General features: G+C 42.8%; 1 protein-coding gene and 1 long non-coding RNA gene across 4 annotated transcripts in view; one reads left to right on the top strand and one right to left on the bottom strand.

The window, feature by feature from the left end:
* The window catches only part of LOC309625107 (uncharacterized protein), a 758,084-nt gene that overhangs the window by 400,576 nt on the left and 334,834 nt on the right, over window positions 1-22,674 (bottom strand). The gene's annotated exons all lie outside the window — the stretch shown is intronic.
* On the top strand, window positions 4,323-21,747 carry LOC309625144. Its single transcript, XR_014242351.1, has 2 exons — window positions 4,323-9,327; window positions 9,482-21,747. It is a non-coding gene; the product is annotated as an uncharacterized lncRNA (long non-coding RNA).

The following is a 22,674-nucleotide window of genomic DNA, read 5'->3' as shown; positions in this document are numbered from 1 at the left end:
CCTGTTCTGGAGGGCAGAGGCTGTGCCTTTTGGCTTCATTTCAGAACAGCAAAAGGCAGCACCACGAGCAGATGCAGCTCAGTTCCTGCCTTTTGGGTTTGTTTTCCCACGTTGGACATTACAATCAGAGCCCAAGCTTGAAAGAAAATACTTTTGGAATCAACAGACGAAAGGAGGAAAAATACCTGGCTGCCACCCCGAGCATGGTGTCCCAGCTGGCTCCGGCTGTGTTGGAATGGGGCACGGTGGTTGGGATGTAATTGCCTGGGCAGAGATATGAGGTATGCTGGCCTACGTGCGCTGCAGCACACACCAGCGGGCCGGGAGGGACTCTGTTTAGTGAGTGTCCATCTGATAACAACCTGGATCCTTAAGATGCCAGCTGCCTGCCAAGCTGGACATGTCTGTACACTGGCACCCAGAGGTCCAGGAGACAGAACAAAGGACCTGTTATTGACTAGTCCTGTGTAAGCATGTCATCCGCACCAAAACAAGTCTTGAACCAGGCTGGCAGAGAGGCTGTATCCAGGCATCCCAGAGTCTAGAACGGAGTCAAATTCTAAAAGGGCTCTCTGATGGCCGTTTCAATGTCAGTGGTTGAACCTGGGCCGTCTCATTAGGATTTGGCACTCGGGCTTATAACTTCCTAAGAGTACTCTTTTCTATGCCGCCCACTGTCACCAGGCCGTGGGATTGCTGGCGCTCTTTGTACGCTCTTCTTTAGGGCACAGCATCCCTCAAGGTCTGAAAGCTTCCCTCTCCCCATTTCACTAGGACATAATATTAATTATGGCCAACACATATTTACTGCTTACCCTGGCCACTTACTGCTTGACATATATTTTACTCATCGCAGCAACCCTATGAGATATGTACAATTATTTCCCCATTTAACCGATGAGTAAACTAAGGCACAGAGTGGTTAAATAATTTACCCAAAGTCACATAGCTAGAAAAATGGCAGAGCAGGGAAGCAAGTCCAGGTAGTTTGGATGCAGAGTCCCTGCTCCTATCCATTATGCTATATATTCTCCCTCTCCATGACCAATTTCTTACTGATAAGAAAATTTTTAAAGACATCCTATTCCAAGGCCTGTTTTTCCAGGATGAACTGCACTCCAGTGCAGAGCTAGGATTTTTATAACTTCCTATTTTGTGTATAGTAAAATTGGGAAATGCTGACAAATTAGGAGAGGCTAGGAAGGGAAGCTGAACTGCTCAAGAACTTGAGAGCAGCATTAATACTAAGAACTCTAGTGTTTTAGCCAAGTGAGTACTTGGGGAAAGTATCCCTCTTGGTACAAGCTATGTCTTGGAGCGTCTGGTTTAAGAGAGACGTAACTTAGCCCAGTCAGGGAAACTGGGTGCATAGTTAGGAAAAAGCAGCTACTGACTCACAGTTTGTTTATAGTACTGCTTCCCCACAGGGAGAAATGGCAGCCTTGCAGATCTTAGTTCTGCGTCCAAATTGGTGAGCCATTCCCAGGTATTAATCCCAGAAGGAACTCCTTGCAGCCATGAAAATGAAGGAAGGGATCAAACACTGTGAGCATGTACTCAGCGCTCCCAGAAATCCTAGGACGTGGCTGTTATTTTCCCCAATCTTGTAGATGAGGATACCGGGGCCCAGAGATCGTACAAACTTGTCCAACACAAGTCCTGGTAAATCCAGGACTCAAACCTTATCTGATTCCAAAGGAGGGAAGGACTCGGTGCCAGTCCAAGCCTCATTTTTCCAGGAGCCTTCCCTGATTCCTCAGACCCACATCAGTCCCTCTTTCTGAAATACCTGTATTACCTGTGATCTTTGCCATAATCTAGTGCTGTTTCACACTGGGCCAGTTTTGTCAGCCAACCAAGTTACAAGTTTGGGGGAGGGGGTGGGCGGTGGGCAGTGACTACGGGTTGAATTTTACTTCAGGCTGTTTCTGGGTATTTCAGGGCAGGAAAACCGGGAGAGGTAAAGACCTAGAACCACAGCCGGGTCTCCTGGGTCAGGGGAGTCAGTCACTTCATTCCCAGAAGGTACCATGTGGCTTATGAGTTTCTGAAGCATAAGCTGGGAAAGGCATTCATGTTACTCTTGCCCTCCTTTGTCAGTCTCTTTTAAACTCCTTGCAATTGGGTCCAGACTTTGCAAAACATCCCCCAAAGCAGGCAACTATGACTACATCGGCATTAACTTGGGTTTGGCCCAAGAGGAAAGGTAACTGCGTTTTTGATCCTGCCCCTGCTTTACTGTAGCCCACCAGGCTGCAGGCCGCGCCTCCTGGTGTGGCTCCGACCTACAGGAGACCCCGGGTCTAACTACAACCCTTCGTGAACCTCCAGCCCGTCAGACGAGAAATAATGCCCCACGCCAGCCACACTCAGGCACGCGTGCGCCATCACCCCGTCAAAGCCAAGATATATTTCAGGAGAATTTGTAAGGCCGAAAGCACCCTCTAATTTCACAAAAAAGCAAGAGGGCTGGGTATTCCTTTCTTTCCCACAGCCAAGACACAAAAGCTCTTCTCATATGAAAGAGCCTGAACCCACCCAACCTGATTCTCTCCTCTCAGTCAAGTACTTCAATGTCAACAATGGAAACTAGGGCATACTGAGTCACCTCAGAAAGGCAACGAGAGGAAGGTGTCATCCTGTCCTGCCACCTCCCGGGAATATGGGACAGCAAGGGGGCTGCCAGCTGACCGCTTCAAAGGCAAGCAGGGCAGAAGGCTCTTCCATGTCCCCTGGGAACCGGAATATCACCTCACACCACGGAGATCAGCTCGGTGCTTTGTGACCACCTAGAGGGGTGGGATAGGGAGGGTGGGAGGGAGGGAGACGCAAGAGGGAAGAGATATGGGGATATACATATATGTGTAACTGATTCACTTTGTTATAAAGCAGAAACTAACACACCATTGTAAAGCAATTATACTCCAATAAAGATGTTAAAAAAAATAAAAAGATGCTATGATGATCCATTTAAAAAAAAAAAGAGTGACATATAGATCAATAAAATAGGGTTTATAGTCTAGAATAAACCCTTACATTTACAAAAAAAAAAAAAAAATAGAGCTGGGACAGCAGAGACAGCTCTAAAATGCGGTGGCAAAGACTTCAGTTATAGGTCCTTCCCGATGCCTCTCAGCTTCTTGATCTCCCTATTTTAAGATAGATAATGAGTCTGTCTTATGTTCAGCCCTCCTCTATGCTTCCTAGAGGGACAGTTCCTCCAGTCAGTGACTCCGTAGGAATATGCAGTGTATTCTCACGTATCACAGGGCAATGATTGCCAGCCTCTCCCCTCCTCCTCCGAGGTTATATGAGCATCTTTTGTGTAGGTGATTGTCTTCAGTGGGACTCACAACTCCAGCTTCATTCCAGCTGTGGTTCCCCTCAAATCCTTATTTGTCAGCTCCTCCTCCACCTGCCCCTGAGGTCCACTGTGAAGGACGTTTGCCGACGTCAGGAGTTGTGTGTGATAACCACAAGTTTCTCCTGCCATTCCCAGCCTCTCCTCTAAGTGCAGTCCCCTCCGATTTTGTCTCTAATCTGGTTACTCTTGCTGTGTCGCTTCCCTAGGGATGTGTGTGATTTTGGGTCAGAAAAGGAGAAGGAACTAGAGGCAAAGGGGAAGCCCCTTGCCCTCCCCCCCTCCCTGGCTCTGTCCCCATCTCTCCACAGGTCACCTGCCATCTCTGTGGGAAGCAAGGTGCCCAGAATCGCCCTTCAGAGGCTGTGAAAAATAGCTCAGCGCTTTTCAAACCATCTGTGATAAAGGGCCACTTTATTTTTTTTAATAATTTCCAATGCATTATGAACCAAACCATTTGTAAAGTAAAAATGAATTACTAAAAAAGAATTTTAAGTAAAAGGAATATAAAATACAAGCCTAACTTCTCTTGTTATTAGATTTCAGGAGTCCTAACACAATTCTAGCATTTTGCTATAAAAGTTTCTAAACCATTGCTCTCAATTTCTTACCTGATTCCTAGGCCAGCACAGGTTGGAGTAGCCCTGCTCTAATGGCCTTTGCTATTTACCTCACCCCTTAGAGCATGGAGCCCTTGTAAGATGGGAGAACAGGCATCATCTGTATATTCCAGGGACTCATTCCCGATTCTTCCTTAGGTTTTAGAGGGTTTTTTTTTTAAACATCTTTATTGGAGTATAATTGCTTTACAATGTTGTGTTAGTTTCTGCTGTATAACAAAATGAATCAGCTATAAGTATACATATATCCGCATAACCCCTCCCTCTTGAGTCTCCCTCCCACCCTCCTTATCCCACCCCTCTAGGTGGTCACAAAGCACCGAGCTGATCTCCCTGTGCTCTGCGGCTGCTTCCCACTAGCTACCTATTTTACATTTGGTAGTGTATATATGTCCATGCCACTCTCTCACTTCATCATTAGAATAACGCTGACTTCCGGAGAAGGGGATTTGTCTGCGCTTCGTACTGCTGATCTAGAGCTACGCGACTCTAAAGCTCCTTGGAGAACAATGAAAGAAATGTCTGAGAGAGGACTGGGCAAACCCTGGCAGGTCACTGTCTCAGCCTTTCCTGTGTGGAAGCAATGGGTATTTTGAAAAGCATCCTGAAAACACGTCAAAGGTCTAAGAATTGTGATCACTGGGGCTGGTGAGTCATGTCTCAGCCTGGCAGTAATGCAAATGCCAGCTACACTATGGGTGGCTGTCTATTCAAAAACCTGCCACTGGAACCATGAGGGGGGCATCCTCTAAATGGTTAAGGACAGGAAAAGAGGGCAAGCTTGTCCACAGTGCTCGAGAGCATCTGGCAATTAACTGAGAGGGAATGGTGGCCCAGTTAAAATACTTTCTTTGCTTCCAGAAGAAGTAAAGAAAGCTCAGGATCTACCATACCAAAGGACTGGTTGCACCACAGACACAAGATTGGGTGTGATCGTCCTTTAGTAGGAGAAGCTGGAAAGTGAGGTAGGACATACAGCCTGAGGGATAGGACTCCATTGCCTAGAAACAATTTCAAAAGCAGTTTTATTGGTATACAATTGGCATCCAATACACTTCACATACTTACAGTGCACAATCTGACAAGCTTTGACACACATATAAAGCTGTGCAACTACCACCAACTTCACAATAAGGAGCGTATCCATCATGACCCAAAGTTTCCTGGTGCCTTTTGTAATCCCTGCTTCTCACCCCACCTACCAGGCAACACTTTCTGTCACTACAGATTAGTTTGCATTTTCTAGAATTTTATGTAAATGAAAGCATACAGGATATACTCATGCTTGGTCTGACTTCTTTCATGCAGCAAAACTATTTTGAAAAAAAAATTATTTTGAGATTTGTTGATGTTGTTCTATCTATGATTGTTGTTAATTATTTTTACAGTCGAGTAATCCTCCACTTAGAAGCAACTTTATATCTCAAGCAAGATTATCTTGGGACTAAGATTCTGAGGTGTTAAGGGAAGTTTATGATGATTTGGGCTTTCCCTAGAGTGGAGCTTGCGACTACTATCTTGGAAAGTAAACCTTTTTTGCCTCAAAATTAAGGAGAGAACAAAAACATCAGCCACTTAAGATTCTTAAATGACAAAAAGGATTGTGCAATATCCAAGGTCTGGGGGCCAGTAAGGAGAAAGGGACCTGAGAGATCAGGGACATTGTTTTTACTTAAGATAATGCTCAGACCACCCTGACTCTCCATTTCCTATTTGGTTTGTTTCTTCCCTTGTGGTGGGAAATGCTCCGAAGAGAATGTTCCCACCACAGTTATGATTTTGCATTTGGAACTGCTATAAAGGAAGACTATTCGTAAAGCAACTATACTCCAATAAAAATTTTTAAAAAGGAAAAAAAAAAAAAAAGGGAAGACTACTCGGCAACCACAAATGCATCCACAATTAGAGTTATTCGCATTTGTTCATTCATTCACTCGCTTACCATACATGTACAAGGTGTCATCTATAGGCTGGGCATCATGCTGCGGATATAGAGAAACACCAAAGACGTATAGAAAGACTTGGTTTCTGCTTTCACAGAGTTATAGGGTGTGCAGGCTTATGGCTAGCTAGTTTTACAACAGACTCCTTCACAATAAATGAGAGATGAGAGATGGCACACAGGTCAACATGGTGTTGGGGCCAAGCTGATACCATCGTGGAGACTAGAATACAGGACTGAATATGGATGTGATGGTAGAAGCAGGGCTCTGGTTCACAGACTACCAGGAAGCACAGTGCCCCACTGACAGTGACAGAGACTGCAAACCCAACTCCCCCATGTGGGGCAGCGGCGGAAGACGTGGCATGTCTCCTGTCTCCCAAAACCAGCTCTGGATGTGCACATTGTTGTTTGCCCCACCAAAAAGCAGGGCAATCTATTTTTCTAACTAGGTGATGTGGTGTTCTAACAGATTTCTTTAAAAAGCAGACCAGTATTTGTTCCCAATCCTCCTGTCATAAAGTTACACTAAAGGAGCACAAGTGGAAAACAGCAGGATACAAAACTGAATGAGTAAGATTATGACTGTAATAAATCAAATAAGCAACCTGGTCCTTGGAAAGGAAGTATAGTAGGGAAATGTCCAAAGAAAACACCAAAAATGTGAAAAAAACCACTTGTTTGTGTCTTCATCAAATTTCCTTTAGTGAGTATTTTGCTATTCAAGTTTTGAAGAATTGCTCTGAAACACAGTCTTTGGGGGAAGTCATGGATTCTCAGCCAAAGGAAACCAAAGTCAATGGTCTGAGTTTGCCTGCAGTCTGGAGAGGAGCCTGGGACTGGGGAGGGACTTTGGGGAAACCAGTGACAGAGGAAGGGTGAGACCTTGCAAAGGGGCTTAGCCAGCCAGCTTGAGGGTTCCACCCTGAGGTGCAGAGAGCGGTGAAGGGATTCAGATGGAAGTGGGGACTGGAGCCCAGCTGGAGAGCAGTGCAGGGCCAGGCATGGTCAGCCTTCAAAGGACCAGGACCTGGCTGGGTGACCATGAGAAAGTATTTTCTTTGGGCCTCAGGATCCTTGTCTGTAAATGGAAAAGCAAGACTGGATAAGCTTTAAGGTCCCTTCTAACTCTAAACGTGTAGGAATCTGAGTTGTCTGATGCATTTCAACGTCTATCCACCGAAGACCTTCTATGTCTGAAGCACTGCACGTGGACAACCACAAACATGTCTTCAATTTAGCTCACATCAATCAGAAACAACTGAACACCTATTAATAAATGTATAGTGATGTATTTTTCTAGAAAAAGAGTTGTGCAAAGCAGTCTCTGATTAGAGCAAAGGCTAAGAGAGCAAATCTACCTCTTGTATAACGTGATAATTCATTCTGGTTAGGGACATGGGAAAAAGGATTCTGCAGGAGTCATGGAACAGAAGTTGACACACATCTCAGAGGGGAGACGCCAAGGTATTGAGTAAAGGCCTGCTGCCCTCATAGGCATCGCTCTAGGAAGAGGTGTCCCATTGTCACTCCCAGAACCATCTCCAGTTCTCACTGTTGACTAAAGTCAGAGGTAAGCTGCTGTCTGTTGGTGAGGAATGTGAGAACTCACGCACAGATGGGTGAGGCAGGAAGCTGAGGGAAGGTCAGAGAGAAAACAAACAGGGTTTCCTGTGATGAGTCACTGCCTTCTTAGAAACAACTTCAGAGGCCACCACAAAGTCCCCAGCACCTGCCTGTTCAAGGCTTGCACTTTGTACAGAAGAAAATGTAGCAAACAAAGTACGGAGCCACATCTGAGAGCCCACAGGCCACGCGCAGGGCAGAGGCCTGAGAAGGAGCCAGGCTGAGCCAGGGACATGTGACAATTTGCACATCGCCTGCCTGTGTCTCCAGGGCACACCTGTGGGTGGGCTGAAGATTCTGCGTTCAAGTTGTCCTTTTCTTTAAAAGGAGCAAACTTCGGGCTGTTGTTTTCTTCAATAGTCATAGCTTGAATTTTCAGGTAAAGTTTTTTTTCTTCTCTTTTCTACTGTCCTGTGATTAAGGTCAGTGTAAATCAGATAAAGTTTTTAAGTGTAAAAAGCTTACCGAATCTAGAAAAAAAAACCAAATTTGACCATCATTCTGGGTCTATTAAGCAAAATGAGACTCGCTGGACCCCACATGGGATGAATTCTTTTTCTTGGTTTATATTGATCTGAAAACAAAACCAACATTTATTTCATCCCCCATTAAAAGAGTGTGGTTTATACACAGTAGAGTAAAAAGCCCATAGGTGGTCTCAGGCCACAACTACATGATACATACAACAAAACTAGGAGAGTAAACGAAGATATAAGAAGACATAAGAGCCAGAATTCAGGGGATCCAACTCAGGAGAGAGGTGGAAGGAAATTCCAGGATGACGATGAGGAAAACATGCAGCAGCCCTGGAGAAACACCAGTCCTGATAGGGGAAGGGGGACAAGAGCCTCTATGAGGCTCTCTCTCAGGAAAATAACTAACCATATTGTTTGTGTATAGATCAAGATGAGATTTACAGATCTGTAAGAGAGCTCTGTATAGAAAACTAAGCAACGAAGCAAATTAAAACAAAAATAAATCAAATAACTCCAGGAGTAAAGAGTTAAATAAGAAAGGAAGAACAATCCTGGTACCCTATATGGCTCTGCTTTAATGATATTTACATGCTTGTAGAAATGTGATCACTAAATATTGATTTAATCCACATCACGAACAGTGTTATAACCATATTTAGAGAAAGGAAGGGAATGAGAGAAATGGGGAATATAAACGTGAGAAACTAAACCCTCATCTTACACAGCAGAAAGTCAATGCATAATATCTAAACCTGAAAAATCAATGAGTAGCAGTATAAGCATGTAATTTAGAAAGTTTTAATATTTAGAAGTGGTTGCCTCTTTGGGGTGAAAGCAAGTGTGGGGTACAGTGAGCATGGCAAGTATTTCTTGATGTAAGACTTATAGTATACTATCAATACTCTGACTTTTTCAACTATGTACATGTATTACTTTGGCTTAAAAAAAAAGTTTAAAGAATGTAGTCTAAAGGGTCCTTTTTTTTTTTCCTCTTTGGATGAGTGGGAAAAAAGAAAGAAAAAGAAAAACATGTTCTAAAAGTTGAGTAGTACAGAGGAATGAATAAAAAAGATGTGGTACATATATACAATGGAATATTACTCAGCCATTAAAAAGAATGAAATAATGCCATTTGCAGCAACATCGATAGACCTGGAGATTATCATACTAAGTGAAGTAAGTCAGACAGAGAAAGACAAATATCATATGATATCACTTATATGTGGAATCTTAAAAAAATGACACAAATGAACTTATTTACAAAACAGAAACAGACTCACAGACTAAGAGAATGAACGTATGGTTACCAGGGAGAAGGGTTGGGGGGAGGGATAGATTGGGAGTTTGGGATTGACATGTACACACTGCTATATTTAAAATAGATAACCAACAAAGACCTACTGTAAAAAAAAAAGAAAGAAAAAAATAAGACATATACTAAAAACACAGAAAATAGAAAAAAATACCATATTTATAATTATTTCTATTGTATGCATAGAAAAGGATCTAAGATGACATACATCAAGGTGTTAACTGTAATAATCTCTAAGTAGTAGAATTATAAGCTTTTTCTTCTTTTTAAATTTTATTTATCTGTATTTTATTCTATCTTAATATATTTAATAACATTTAACAGGGATCATATATTGCCTCCATAAAAAGTTTTTTAAAAATAAAGCCTTTAAAGTAAAAGAGAGAAGGAAAAGAGAAAGAACACAAGAAGGGGGGAAAAGTGGATCCTAGTTCAGAAATCAGGCCCTGCCACTTCCTGGGTTTTTTATATTAGATATGTTTTCATCCTTTGGGGCTTTAGATTCCTCAGTCATAAGATGGGGATACTGCTACCAGTTCTGTCTCCCTAGAGGAGTTAGTGTGAGAGGTTATTGCAATAGTTGCGCAAACCTGCCCAGATGTAAAGCCTGCTATTACACACACAAGGCGTGGTCAGGGCCATGGGAAGAACGTGCAAAATGAGGGAGTCCTTGTACTTTACCCGATCCCTGACGGCATCACTGCCCTTCCTCCCTAGAGATGTCCACTAACTCAGAGCTCCTTCAGCCCACCTCAGGACAATCTCTCTAAAGCTCCTTACCGTGAGAGCTGGCTGGAGCTTGAAATTCAAGAACACCTCCTTTGTGCCTCTCCTTGTTTCTTTAGGGGCAGCCTTGCTAAATCAGATCTTCTATATTCCCCTTATTCAGGGAATTTCCATTTTCCAGGATGCACTGACTCGTCTCTCTTGCCTCACTAGGCCCACTCCCCCAGCTGCAATTGCCCCCCGACCACTCTTCCTTCTACTCCCATCCTGACCTATCCCAGCTGAATGCTGCCATGTTGGGATTTTGCCTCAAAGGTGTGTTCCTCCTAAGACTTCCACCAGAATAAAAGACTTAGTCCTGACGACATTCCCCTTAGACGAAGGTTGCTCTGAAAGGCCCAGGATTCAAGCCCAGAATCCAGGAGAGATGTAAAAGTCTGCAGCAAGGAGGTGAGTAGTATTCAAAAGTTAATCAACTTCCATCCAAAGCTTTGGAAGTCAGGCAGTGCCCCACCAGCCAAATCATAAAACCTGAACCACCAACCCATGCTCTGCCTTCATCCTCACCATCAAAGACATTTGCCCTGCATTTGATACAAAGAAATGCTCTAAAAAGAATCCTGAACCAGGAGCTGTTAGAGGATACAATCCCCAGTCACATCTCCACCTCTGACTAGCCATGAGATCTTGGCAAGACATGTAAGCTCTCTGCATCTCAGTTTCCTCACCTGTACAATGAGACAAAAACCACACTGGTTTGATGCTAAGGTAGCAATCCTCTCCTGAAGGCGTGCTCACAGCTTCCACCATCTTTGGTTCCTCTGTTGGTTTCCAGAGTTTCCTCTTACTCTATTCTCGCATTTTGCTTCCTCCCAGTTCTTTACCCAATCTCCTGGGCACACGATCAACTTGCCTTTGAACAAAGACAGAGTCCAGCTGCCTCTGCCTCCTTAGCTCCCAGACACCAAGGATCTCCTCTTCCCCCATGGGGGCCTCCAAGAGCTGTCCTCCAAGACGATAAGGTCCTCCAAGCCACCTGGAAGTAGGAGCCACTGAACACACAGAGGGACAAGACGCCTAGGAGCTGCCACAGCCCTTGATAGAGTATCGGGGCTTTCTGGCCATATCAAGGACAAATATATGCACAAAAATGATTATGTAGAAACCTACTTTGAGTTGTAAAACTTAATCCTCAATCTGTTAAAGTTACAAACATAAAAATCTAGGTCTTCCTTAAACTTTTAAGTTCAATGTAGAGAGATTATTCCTCTTTATTTAGCAAATGTTAATCACCTTTAAGGGAGCTTTTAATCAATGTTTGATTCCATTCACAAATTTAGTTTATGAAACTCAAACATTTTAAATCATGTTTATATATTTAATATATTTAATCACTCGTAAGTATGTCAACTGACTAAAAAAAGCCTCTTATAGATCCAATAAATTAAACTTTAAAATGTGACAAATCTTAGATTCTCTCAAGTATTCCAATTTTTAAAAAATTAATTATTTATTTTTGGCTGCATTGGGTCTTTGTTGCTGCACGCGGGCTTTCTCTAGTTGTGGCAAGCAGGGGCTACTCTTCATTGCGGTGTGCGGGCTTCTCATTGCGGTGGCTTCTCTTGTTGCGGAGCGCGGGCTCAGTAGTTGTGGCACGCAGGCTCAGTAGTTGCAGCGCATGGGCTTAGTTGTTCCGTGGCATGTGGGATCTTCCCGGACCAGGGATCGAAACCATGTCCCCTGCATTGGCAGGCAGATTCTTAACCACTGAGCCACCAGGGAAGTCCTGTATTCCAATATTGGTTGATTGTAATTCTTGAATATCTTTTCATTTAAAATCACAATACTAAATCCTTTTTTTTTTTTTTGGCCACACCGCACAGCATGCGGGATCATAGTCCCCAAACCAGGGATTGAACTGGTGTCGCCTGCAGTGGAAGCACAGAATCTTCCACTGTACCGCCAGGGAAGTCCCTAAATCAATTTCTTGATTGGTATTTTAAACTGGTATCAAAAGGGTGATCATTACTCTAATAGGTCAATTTCCCTTAACTATTGCAAAGACTTAAAATACCAAATGTGTACAAATTAACACAAATATTATGAGTCTGGTGATTCTCTTAAACGTTTCTACACGTATTTATAAATCCTTACAGGATTAAAAATACTTACCCAATTCCACAGTTTACATTACAATTCACTCTTGGTGTTGTACATTCTGTGGGTTTGGACAAATGTATAATGACATTGTAATGTAAACTATGAACTTTGGGTGATTATGATGTGTCCATGCAGGTTCATCAATTGTAACAAACTTATCACTCTGATGGGGGATGTTGATAATGGCGGAGGTTATGTATGTGTTGGGACGGGGGTATATGGGAAATCTCTGTACCTACCTCTTTAGTTTTGCTGCTCTAAAACTAAACCTAATACTGCTCTAAAAATATAAAGTCATAATCTTTTAAAAAATGTTTACTGTCTATGGAAACAATACCATCTTAAATAGTCTTGTGTTCCCCTCCCAGGTCATTTCAAGGGTACCATCTCAGCTGGACTGGGTTTGTTAACAACCAGAGAGGCCCCTGGTGGTGACATCACAGATTCCTGCCTCCATTCGACTGTTGTGTTGAGGACTATTTCTGAGTTGCCTTGCCTCACAGCCTGCCTCCCATAAATTCTGGACACTCCTCACCTGATTCTTTCCTCTCCCAGTTCACCACTTGGTTAGTTTCAACCAATCTATCTTCTGCTCCATTCCAGTCTGAAGTTTTTCTTGGTCATCCTTTGAGCACCACAGCTCTTACAGATATTTCAGTGCCACCCCAGGGACTTTCTCACAGTCTTGTCCAACTCTGTTTCACAGCTCCAAGTTCATGCCATTGATGGGTAGAGGAAGGTGAGGTGAGAAGATGGAGTAGGCAAAGCATATTTAGACTTCTGAATGGCTTCTCCCATGGCACCCTCCTCTCTGTGAGGATCAGGGAACAAGCAGGGATGTACCATTGCCCCTGCACTCTTCCTCCCTAGTGGGGTCATCTCATTCACTGCTCATCTGCCTGACCTCAGAATTCTCCCTGCAGAGTCCTGAAGGCGTACCAGGGTCCAGGCATCCCAAGGTCAGTTCACAGAGCCAAAGGGCTAATCAGATCGGCAAGTGATTTTGCTCATATCTCTGTCTCTCTGTCTCTGTCTCTGTCTCTCTCTCTCACACGTACACACACACACACACACATACACCATTCTATACAACTGATCCTCTGTTGCTTGGAACTCAGGCTCAAAATCATTCCCCTATCAACTATCATGAGACCAGGCACTTACAAACTGAAACCCCTAAGCAGGTTACATTAATTCTATCATCTCCTTCAGCTATTGACAAGGGAGCTGCCTAACCTATTTCCTTTTTGGTCTTCTTTTACAGCACTCTCACCTGAATATCAAATAGGTTTTTGTACTGAGGCAGACAAGTTGAATGACTAGTTGAAAACAGATCATTTTGGTGGGAGGGGAATAACTGAACAAAATAGACATGGCAGGTCTCCCTCTTCCCACCAAGGCAGTGAAAGAACACTGGGCACAGAGTCGGAGGGCTTAGTTGCCATGCTGATTTCTCCTACAAACTGCATCTCGGGACCAACTTCTGTGAGCATTAGTTCCTTCACCTGTGGCATCACTGACATGGACATAGGAGCAAGTGATAAGTGTGTTTCCAAGATTAAATGTAAGAGCACGGAAAACACTTGAAGTCTTTTCTTTAGTTAGGTACCAGGATCTGACATGTTCCTGGTTTTCCTCCAGCCTCACTGACCGGCCTTAGTATCTTTACTGGTTCCTTTTCATCTCCCCAGCCTCTATTGATTGGGTTCAATACTTGGACTTATCCTTTCCATCTCTACTTATTTACTTGATGATATTATCCAGTCACATGGCTTTTAATATCATCTGTAGGCTGATGACTCCCACACTCCAACCTGCAGCCCAGAACTCTCCCTTGATGTCCAGACTTGTATTTCCACCTGCCTACTTATCATCTCAGCTTGGGTGACAAACAGGCATCTCAAACAATCCATTCCAACCCTACTTTCCTGCTGTCTTTCCTTGTTCAGTAGATGGCAATTCCATCCTTCCAGTTGATTGGATCCAAAACTGTTCAGTCATCCATTACTCATCTCTTTCATGCCTCCTGTCTATCCAATCAGCAAATCCTTTGAGTCCTATCTTCAAAAGCTGTCCTGAATCAGACGGTTTTCTACCACCCCCATTGCCACCACCCTGATGCAAGTCAACATTACATCTCACCTGGATTCTTGTTCTAGTTTCCTAAGTGGTCTTCCTGGTTCTGACCTTGCCCCCTTCCGCCCTCCTCGGTCTGTTTTCAACACAGTTGATATCTTGATCTTGTTAAAATATAAATTAGATCATGTCATTCCTCTCCACAAAACTTTCCAATTTCTCCCCATCACATTCAGAAAAATTACTATTACACATCACTTACTATAAAGTGGGAATCATAACAGTGCCTACTTCATAGGGTTGTTGTGAGGATTAAAAGAGTCAATACATGTAAAGCACTTAAACTAATACTCATTGAGTGTTTACTATGTATCAAGCACTGCCCTACATACTTTATATATATTAACTCATGTATTAACTCATTAATTCTCATAAGTATTCTGAGGTATATACTGTTATTATACCCATTTTACAGTTGAGGAAACTGCATTACAGAGAGGTTAAATAACCCTCCCAAGGACACACAGCTAGTGAGTAGCAGTTGGCCTCCAAAGCCTATGCTTTCACTACCCTCACTAGTCAGTAAGCCCTCTTCTGTGACATACTCTGTAGATGCTGAATAATATCCCATCATATGGAGGGACCATTCCTTTACTTACCCAGTTCCTCACTAAGTCATCTGATCATTCCAGAGGTTCTCACTAAAGCCAATAAATCCATTTATTCAATAAATATTGAGTGACAATATTCTAGGCACTGGGGACACAGCAGTGAACAACCAAAAAACAGGCACAAAACTCTGTCCTCATGGAGCTTACATTCTTTTAGAAGTACTTTTTTCTAACGGAAGTGTCACTAGAGGCCTGACTTGTGTGCGTGTTGACTAATGGTTCTTCTCTCCTTAGGCGATCAGGCTCAGCTTTATTCGTTTGGCACATCTCTTGGGCAAGGCACTTGGCTAACTTCTGTGGGAGGAACATGAATGACTCAAATGCGGACCTTGCTCTTGAGAAGGTTGTACATTAACGTGGGCCTGGGTATCTCTAAGAAGCAGTTCTTGTTGAACTTGTTTCTGGGTCGGCCCCATGCCTTTTTCATTTGCATACCCCTCATTAAACATCAAAGGTGCCTGAAAGGGAAGAACATTCATGTTTCCTTTTTCTCCTCCTACAGAGCCTAGAAGACTGCTTCGACTACAGTGGCTTCTCAGCTTTATATTCTTTCTTGAGTACCAATTCTAGAGGGAGTCCTCAAAAAACTATTTGGCCACAGTTGTAGTCCCCATTTTTCTGCCCTTATTAAGGCCACAGGAATTTAGTTCATCTGCAGACAGAAGAAGGAAAGCACTAAGGCTATGAGCTACCTTTTATAATTATGAATATTTTAATAGTCCTCTCCCTGACTGTTTTTAACCATTTGTCCACTAGGATGGAGGAACCTTGATAATCTACCAAATCCTCACTTAAAAATACAAAAGACTAATTGTCTCTCTCTCTCTCTCTCTCTCTCTCTCTCTCACACACACACACACACACATCCTTCTTAAAGTCCTTCAGTGATTTCCCATTTTAGGGAAAAAACAGCCAATTCCTCAGCCAGGTATCCAATTGCCAAAGGCACCGAGCGTCCTGGCGGCTCGTGCCTCTCCAGTCTGGCCTCACTGTGTACCACGAGTCCCCTTGCTTTCTGCACTCCAACCATAGGGCCTGATGGTGGTTCCCCAAACAAGCCCACTCCATTCTGCCACAGGGCTTTTGCACGTGCAGTTCCCTCTTCCTGGACAGCACTTTTTCTCCAACCTTCAGATTCAACTCAGTCATCACTTCCTTGGGCCAGCCTTCTTTGGCCCTGGGCCCCAGGCTCCACCCAGCATCACACCTTCCCAAAGCACCAGTACCTCTCCTTTGGGCCCCCAGTCATCTGTGCACTCATCACAGTTGTAATTTTACTTAAGTGAAAATATGTCATTACTGTCTCTCCTCGCCACTAAACTCTATGCATCATGAGGGCAAGGACTATTTCTGGTTTCGCTCACTGTTCTATATCCAGAGCTGAACACAGTGCTGGAAACTAAAAAAAGTGCTCATTCATCCAATGAATGTTTAATGAGTCCCTTCTTGTGCCCAGCCTTATTCTATATGGTGGGAATATAGCAGCAAACAAGCCAAAGTCCCTGTCTTCCTGGAGCTGACATTCTAGTTTTGAAGAAGAGATAATAAACAAATAAGCAAGATGATTTCAGGGAATGAGTGTCCTCAGGATAAGGGGGTAGGATGTGACTAGTGGGGATGGGGTGGGATGCTATTTTAGAAAATGGTCAGGGAAGGCCTCTCTCGGGAGATGGCATGGGAGCAGAGTACTGAGTCCTCTGAAAGGGGGGCTGGATTTTCAGTGCAAGAATTGGGATAGTCCCAGGCAGACCAGGACAGTTGATCACCCAGCACAGAATGCTGCTGGGAGACTTGCTTCCTGTCTTCAGCCACCTACCCAGGAAAATGCTGCTCCCACACCTTCTAAATCTCTTTTCTAGAAACACTCACATTTTGGGAAATGAATACAACTTAGAACTTAATAAATGCTTTGTAATGATGAGGAGGCTTCCCAGGCATCCACACCCACTCAGCCCAGGAATGATGCTGGCTTGGGGATTCCCACTCACACCAGGCTCCCGCTGTGATCATGAGGCTCTTGGAGGCCCATATTTGGATTTCCACTGGGTGGAATCCACCCACCAGGAAAAGCTCATTTCCTCCCTCTCTCTGGCTCACACTCCCAGCCTGGAAACTCCCCCCACAATACCCCTTAGCAGACTCCTTCTGTGCTCCCTCCTGGCTGGCTATGCTTCCAGCGAGTTCCACTCAACAATAAACTGACTGTAATCAACTACAGGGTGGTGGATCCTTGCCCGGTGGTATTCCCACTCCTTGGGGAACATGTTTAAGCAGACCCTGCCTGAACAATTGGTGGAGGCCCCTTGGCACAGGTGCTAATTCTTCCCACTTTAATTGCTCTAAACTCCCTCTTTAATGGACTTCAAAACAGTTCAGATACAGAGTGAAGTAAGTCAGAAAGAGAAAAACAAATACCGTATGCTAACACATATATATGGAATCTAAAAAAAAAAAAAGAGAAAATGGTCAGAAGAACCTAGGGGCAAGATGGGAATAAAGATGCAGACCTACTAGAGAATGGACTTGAGGATATGGGGAGGGGGAAGGGTAAGCTGGGACGAAGTGAGAGAGTGGCATGGACATATATACACTACCAAACGTAAAATAGATAGCTAGTGGGAAGCAGCCGCATAGCACAGAGAGATCAGCTCGGTGCTTTGTGACCACCTAGAGGGGTGGGATAGGGAGGGTGGGAGGGAGGGAGACGCAAGAGGGAGGAGATATGGGGACATACGTATATGTATAACTGATTCACTTTGTTATAAAGCAGAAACTGACACACCATTGTAAAGCAATTATACTCTAATAAAGATGTTTAAAAAAAAAAAAGTTCAGTTCAAGGGCTAATCTTATTTTCTGTTTCATCTTCAGTCAAATTCCTAAGCCACTGTTAAAAACTTCTTTTTTTAAAATAGATATGTATATGTATGTATAACTGAATCACTTTGCTGTACACCTGAAACTAACACAACATTGTAAATCAACTGTACCTCAATGAAAAAAATTACAAGAAAACCTACAGACTGGGAGAAAATATTTGCAAATGATGGACCGACAAGTGCTTAATTTCCAAAATATACAAACAGCTCATACAACTCAACAACAAAAAAAACAAACAACCCAATCAAAAACTGGGCAGAAGACCTAAATAGACATTTCTCCAAAGAAGACATATGGATGGCCAACAGGCACATGAAAAGATGCTCAACATCACTAATTATTAGAGAAATGCAAATCAAAACTATAAAGAGGTACCACCTCACACTGGTCAGAATGGCCATCATTAAAAAGTCTAAAAATAACAAATGCTGGAGAGGGTGTGGAGAAAAGGGAACTCTCCTATCCTATGCTGTTGGTGGAAATGTAAATTGGTGCAGCCACTATGGAGAACAGTATGAAGGTTCCTCAAAAAACTAAAAATAGAGTTGCCATATGATCCAGCAATTCCACTCCTGGGCACATATCCAGACAAAACTATAAGTCAGAAAGATACATGCACCCCTATGTTCACAGCATCACTAGTCACAATAGCCAAGGCATGGAAACAACCTAAATGTCCATCGACAGATGAATGGATAAAGAAGATGTGGTACATATATATACAATGGAATATTACTCAGCCATTAAAAAGAATGAAATAATGCCATTTGCAGCAACATGGATGGACCTGGAGATTATCATACTAAGTGAAAAAGTCAGACAGAGAAAGACAAATATCACATGATATCACATATATGCGGAATCTAAAAAAAATGATACAAATGAACTTATTTACAAAACAGAAACAGACTCACAGACTTAGAGAATGAACTTATGGTTATCAGGGGGGAAAGTCTGGGGGGAGGGATAAATTGGGGGTTTGGGATTGACATATGCACACTGCTATATTTAAAATAGATAACCAACGAGGACCTACTGTATAGCACAGGGAACTCTGCTCAATATTTTGTAATAACCTAAATCAGAAAAGAACTTGAAAAAGAATAGATACATGATATGTATAACTGAATCACTTTGCTGTACACCTGAAACTAACACAAGGTTGTTAATCAACTGTACTCCAATATAAAATTTAAAAAATAAAAAGGGAAACGAGTATTAACATATTAAAAAAATGACACAAATGAACCTATCTATGAAACAGAAACAAGCTCACAGACATAGAGAACAGACTTGTGGTTGCCAAGGGGGAGAGGGGTGGGGGAGGGATGGAGTGGGATTTTGGGGTTAGCAGATGCAAACTATTATATAGAGAATGGATAAACAACAAGGTCCTACTGTATAGCACAGGGAACTATATTCAATATCCTGGGATAAACCATAATGGAAAAGAATCTAAAAAAGAATGTATATACAAGTATAACTGAATCACTTTGATGTACAGCAGAAATTAACACAACATTGTAAATCAACTATAGTTCAATTAAAAAAAAATTACAGAACCTGGCCCACAATGCGGGAGTTAATTAATGAAAAACATACTATAAACAATATATGTTCTCTTAAAAAAACAGCTTCTCTTTTTCTCTTGCCCTCTTTCCCACCTTCCCGTCTCCCTTGCCTTCTCCCCCTGCCTCCCCACCTCCTCCCACTGCTCTGAGTGTCCTGGGGCTCTAGGGTGAAATCTGGAGAGTTCTAATCTCAACTCTCCTCTCACCAACTGTGTGGGCAACATTAGCACCTACCTCATTGGGATGTTAGGAGGATGAAGAGAGTTAATATACGTTAAGCAGTGAGAACAATAGTACAGGTAGGCCTTCAAGTGGATTTATTGAACGAATGAAATGTTAGTTCTTATTCTTGTCCCTGAGATCTGAGGGCCCTTTGCGCCCTGCTCAGAGAGTAAGTGATGGCCTCCTATGGTTTTATTTGAAGAGACAAAATATCCTTTTGTCCAAATGCCTCCCTGCCAACTTTAAAATCCCTACAACTAGCATCTGTATTTAACAGAGCACATGAGGAGGAGGGTAAACATTATAACAATTGTCCCATTCTTTTTCCAGAAGAATTTATCAGATTAAATGGAAGGGGAATACTAGAGCTGGACGGAGGCAGGAAAGAGGATGTGGCTTGTTCACAAGAGAAGGTCAGAAGGGGGCGGGGGGTGTATCATGAAGGCACTGGGCTCTTGAGTGACTGAGGAGAGCTGAGGTAGAAGGCATGGAGAAGGAGAAAGAAAGGCTGTGGAAAGGAGAGATTCTAAGACAAAATTCATCTAGGATGTTGGAAGCAAGTCCTTTCTAAATCAACACACCTTCCCCCGCCACGTCCCCACTACCCCAGTTCAGCTGGGCTGCTTACTGCAGTCAGCCTGGTCAACAGAAAAGAGCCTGGATTTTCAAGCCAGCATGAACTCGGAGCAAATTCCAGTTCTGCCATTTACTCATTGACAAAGTAAATTGACCTCCCTAAACCATGGACTCCTCCTCTGTAAAAAATAAAAACCAAAACACCCAGGAAGAGTAGTTGTGAGGATTAAATAAAGTAATGCAGGCAATGTGCCAGCTTAGTGCCCAGCTCCTAGTAGGTGCACAAATCGTTTTGCTTCCTCCTAATCGTGACCCAGCGCGTGCCCAAAATGCACTCAGCCAGCTTTCCCAACACACGCCAAATCCATAACCTCTTGCACATTTTCATGTCTAGCTTTTACATGTAATTTATTACATTTAAGTGCAATTTAACAAAGACTTTATAGAATGCCAAAAGTTTATAGATTTCATAGAATATAAACTAAGTGCTTCAACAAAGACTTTATAGAATGCCAAAATTTTATAGATTTCATAGACTATAAACTAAGTGCTAGGGATGTAACAGGATCAAGTCTTATTTGTTCCCTTCCCCCCCAAAATTTATAATCTATAGGGAAGACTGGCAACTAAATATGCAGTTACAATGGTAATGAACATTCCAGTAAGGGAAATACAAGAGCTGTCAGAACACATATGGCTCTCAGATTATATAATAAATGCATACGTGAGATCTATGTCATTTAGGCTGTGTCAGGACTCAGCAATCAAGTACAACCACAATAGAAATCCACACAGACATCCCAGCGAAGCTGATTTTTATGTTGGAGGTAGTTCCAAAGTTGGCACATAACTGAAGACCTCATAAGCAATCACCTTTTTTATTTATTTATTTATTCATTTATTTATTTATTTTTGGCTGTGTTGGGTCTTCGTTTCTGTGCGAGGGCTTTCTCTAGTTGCGGCGAGTGGGGGCCACTCTTCATCGCGGTGCGCGGGCCTCTCACTATCGCGGTCTCTCTTGCTGCGGAGCACGGGCTCCAGACGCGCAAGCTCAGTAGTTGTGGCTCACGGGCCTAGTTGCTCCGCGGTATGTGGGATCTTCCCAGACCAGGGCTCAAACCCGTGCCCCCTGCATTAGCAGGCAGACTCTCAACAACTGCGCCACCAGGGAAGCCCAGCAATCACCTTTTTAAAAAAATTCCCTAGGGGGCTTCCCTGGTGGCGCAGTGGTTGAGAGTCTGCCTGCTAATGCAGGGGGCATGGGTTCAAGCCCTGGTCTGGGAGGGTCCCACATGCCGTGGAGCAACTAGGCCCGTGAGCCACAGCTGCTGAGCCTGCGCGTCTGGAGCCTGTGCTCCACAACAAGAGAGGCCGCGATAGTGAGAGGCCCGCGCACCGCGATGAAGAGTGGCCCCGCTTGCCGCAACTGGAGAAAGCCCTCGCACAGAAACGAAGACCCAACACAGCCAAAAATAAATAAATAAATAAATAAATAAATGAAATTCTTTAAAAAAAAAAATTCCCTAAATTACCCATCAAATACAGTACACATGGTTTTTATCCACAATCATGCATAGTTATGTATATGTAAACATGTAATAATGTATAATAATAAAGAATATTTATTAAAGAATAACTATGTAAAATATGTTTATAGATTTTTATTACATAGAAGAGAACAAAAGTTGAATTAGAAAAAGGTTGCAAAATCAACGTTCTTCATGTAAAAACTTTCTGTAGAAATGCATGTTTAAAGTCCTAAAAAGACCAGGGAACAGTTGCAATGCAAAGCACATTCACACTCTTGTAACCACTCTGGCTTTTTCTCAAAAAAGTGTAAATAAAGGCAATAGACTCAGGAAATCATCCTTTGGTTCTTATAGGATCCAGTTGATCTTACAGAGTAATAGAAAGAAAACTAGCCCCCAAAACCTTGTTAGCCTTATATCCTTGGACAAGTGATGAAATAATAAAATCTCAAGGTTTTAAGGGAACCTAAAGATCAGTAGTCCAACCTCTCATTAGATGTTTCAGTTCCTCCCAAGGGACCAAACAGCTTCTACTTAGATAATTCCAGCAGCTGGAAACCACCCAATCCTTAGGAACACCTCCAGCAATAAGTGATTTAAACATACAATTACTTCAAAAATTTAATACATCAAAATAATGTGTTGCCCATAAAAAAGAATGAAATAATGCCATTTGCAGCAACATGGATGGACCTAAAGATTACCATATTAAGTGAAGTAAGTCAGACAAGGACAAATATCATATGCCCATGTATAGTATATGTCTAAATATAAAATCCATATTATATGTAGAATCTTAAAAAAACGATACAAATGAACTTATTTACAAAACAGAAATAGACTCACAGACATAGAAAACAAACTTATGGTTACCAAAGGAGATAGCAGGGGGCAGGGGGTGGGCGGGAGAGATATTAGGAATTTGG

This window comes from Balaenoptera borealis (genome assembly GCF_965194805.1).
Source record: "Balaenoptera borealis genome assembly, chromosome: 3".
Lineage (NCBI taxonomy): Eukaryota > Metazoa > Chordata > Mammalia > Artiodactyla > Balaenopteridae > Balaenoptera > Balaenoptera borealis.
Note: the sequence above shows the minus strand (reverse complement) of the source record. Positions and strands in the feature narration are given on the sequence as shown.